Here is a 3555-nt window from a genome sequence, read left to right as displayed (position 1 = left end):
GAATTTCCTTACCAGAAAACAACTCTTGTTCATAGGAAAAGAAACTGTATGTGATTCAACTCCGGTTATGAATGGGAAACAAACACTAGCTAGCTTTACAAGAAACACACTCTGCTTTGGAGAAGAAAGCACTCATCTAATCTACTGTTTTTCCTACATGGCCAGAATAGTGAGCTTGTTCAGAACAAAAGAACTGTGCTTCCTACACACACGGACATATATAGTTCTACTCTGCTTGGGAAACTGACAAGAACAGTAGCTTCTCTTCAGTCCAATATACTGTACTTGCTGGAAACAGACGCGAGTTCTATTTGTACTGTCTATGGCAATGAAAGCACAATAGAGAATTTCCTTACCAGAAAACAACTCTTGTACATAGGACCAGAAACTGCATGTGATTCAATTCCGTTTATGAATGGGAAACAAACACTTGCTCGCCTTACAAGAAACACACTCTCCTTCTGAGAAAACAGCACTCTTCTACTCTACTGTGTTTCCTATAGTGTCAGAACAGTGAGCTTGCTCAGAAGAAAAGAACTGTGCTTCCTACATACACGGGCCATATCTAGTTCAACTCTGCTTAGGAATGTGACAAGAACAGTAGCTTCTCTAGAGTCCAATACACTGCATATGGTGGGAACAGATGTGAGTGTTATTTGCAATGTCTATGGCAATGGAAGAGCAATAGTGACTTGCCTTACCAGAAAACAACTCTTGCTCGTAGGATCAGAAACTGCATGTGATTCAACTCCTTTTATGAATGGGAAACAAGCACTATCTCGCCTTATGAGAAACACACTCTGCCTTTGAAAAAGGAGCACTCTTCTACTCTATTGTGTTTCTTATAGGGCCAGAACAGTGAAATTGCTCAGAACAAAAGAACTGTGCGTCCTACACACAAGGGCTATATCTAGTTCAACTCTGCTTAGGAAACTGACAAGAACAGTACTTTCTCTTCAGTCCAATACACTGCATTAGCTGGGAACAGACGCTTGTGCTATTTGCACTGTGTATGGCAATGGGAGCTCAATATTGACTTTCGTTACCAGAAAACAACTCTTGCTCATAGGACCAGAAACATCATGTGATCCAACTCCATTTATCAATTTGAAACAAACACTAGCTCGCCTTACAAGAAACACACTGCTCTTTTAAGAAAAGAACACTCTTCTACTCTACTGTGTTTACATAGGGAAAGAAGAGTAAGCTTGCTCAGAACAAAATAACTGTGCTTCTATACACTCACGGGCCATATCTAGTTAAACTCTGCTTAGGAAACTGACAAGAACTGTAGCTTCTCTTCAGTCCAATAAACTGTACTTACTGCGAATAGAGGCGACTGCTACTTGCACTGTGTAAGGCAATGGGCACGTAATATTGTCTTTAATTACCAGAAAACAACTCTTGCTCATAGGAACAGAAACTGCATGTGATTCAACTCCATTTATGAATGGAAAACAAACACTAGCTTGCCTTACAAGAAACATACTCTGCTTTTGAAAAAGAGCACTCTTTACTCTACTGTTCTTCCTATAGTTCCAGAACAGTAATCTTGCTCAGAACAAAAGATCTGTGCTTCCTACACACACGGGGAATATCTAGGTCAACTCTGCTTAGGAAATTGACAAGGACAGTAGCTTCTCTTCAGTCCAATACATTGTAGTAGCTGGGAACAAAGGAGAGTGCTATTTGCACTGTGTATGGCAATGGGAGCGCAATAGAGAATTTCCTTACCAGAAAAACACTCTTGCTTGTAGGACCAGAAATAGCATGTAATTCAACTCCGTTTATTAATGGAAATAAACACTAGCTCTTCCTACAAGAAACACACTCTGCTTTTGAGAAAATAGCACTCTTCTACTCTACTGTGTTTCCTATATCTCAGAAGAGTGAGCATGCTCAGAACAAAAGAACTGTGCTTCCTATACACACGGTCCATATCTAGTTCAACTCTGCTTAGGAAACTGACAAGAATAGTAGCTTCTATTCAGTCCAATACACTATACTTGCTGCGAACAAATACACGTGCTACTTGTACTGTGTAACGCAATGGGAGCACAATAGTGACTTTCCTTACTAGAAAAGAACTCTTGGTCATAGGACTAGGAACTTCTTGGGATTCACCTCCTTTTAGGAATGGAAAACAAACACCAGCTCGCCTTACAAGAAACATACTCTGCTTTTGAGAAAAGAGCACTCTTCTACTCTAATGTGTTATCATAGGGACAGGACAGTGAGCTTGCTCAGAAAAAAAGAACTGTGCTTTCTACACACACGGCCCATATCTCGGTCAACTCTGCTTTGGAAACTGACAAGAACAGTAGCTTCTTTTCAGTCCAATACACTGTTCCTCCTGGGAACAGACACACATGCTATATACACTGTGTATGGCAATAGGAGCACAATAGTGACTTTCCTTACCAGAAAACAACACTTGCTTGTAGGACCAGAAACTGCATGTGATTCAACTCTGTTTATGAATTTGAAACAAACAATAGCTCGTCTTACAAGAAACACACTCTGCTTTTTAAAAAAGAGCAGTTTTCTACTCTTCTGTGTTTCTATACAGCCAGAACAGTGAGCTTGCTGAGAACAAAAGAACTGTGCTTCATGCACTCACGGGCCGTATCTAGTTCAACTCTGCTTAGGAAACTGACAAGAAGAGAAAATTGTATTCAGTCCAATACACTGTACTTTCTGGGAAAAGATGCGAGTGCTACTTTCACAGTGTATGGCAAAGGGAGCGCAATAGTGACTTTCCTTACCAGAACACGACTCTTGCTTATAGGACCAGAAACTGCATGTGATCCAACTCTGTTTATGAATGGGAAACAAACACTAGCTCGCCTTACAAGAAACACACTCTGCTTTTGAGAAAAGAGCAGTCTTCTACTCTACTCTGTTTTCTATACGGCCTTCACAGTGCACTTGCTCAGTACAAAAGAACTGTGCTTCCTATACACACAAGCCATATCTATTTCAACTCTGCTTAGGAAACTGACAAGAAGAGTTGCTTCTCTTCAGTCCAATACACTGTACATGCTGGGAAGAGACGCAAGTGCTATTTTCAGTGAGTATGACAATGAGAGCACAATAGTGACTCTCCTTACCAGAAAATAATTCTTGCTCGTAGGACCAGAAACTGCATGTGATTCAACTCCGTTTATGAATGGCAAACAAACAATAGCTCGCCTTGCGAGAAACACACTCTGCTTTTGAGAAAAGAGCAGTCTTCTACTCTACACTGTTTTCTATAGGGCCTTCACAGTGCACTTGCTCAGAACAAAAGAACTGTGCTTCCTACACACAGGCCATATCTAGTTCAACTCTGCTTAGGAAACTGACAAGAACAGTAGCTTCTCTTCAGTCCAATACTATGGTGATACTTTATTTGTATTAAAATGTTATTTGTAAGAAATAAAGTTGCCCGGGGGTCAGAGCTATTAGCAAGCCATAGGAAAGCAGGGCAGTGATGGCGTACACTTGTAAACCCATCACTTGGTAGGCAGAACTGCGTAAGTCTCTGTGCGTTCAGAGATACAGCCATTATTAGTC

Source organism: Peromyscus eremicus, unplaced genomic scaffold (assembly GCF_949786415.1).
Source record: "Peromyscus eremicus unplaced genomic scaffold, PerEre_H2_v1 PerEre#2#unplaced_32, whole genome shotgun sequence".
NCBI lineage: Eukaryota > Metazoa > Chordata > Mammalia > Rodentia > Cricetidae > Peromyscus > Peromyscus eremicus.
The sequence above is the reverse complement of the archived record's forward strand: the minus strand, read 5'-3'. Positions refer to the sequence as shown.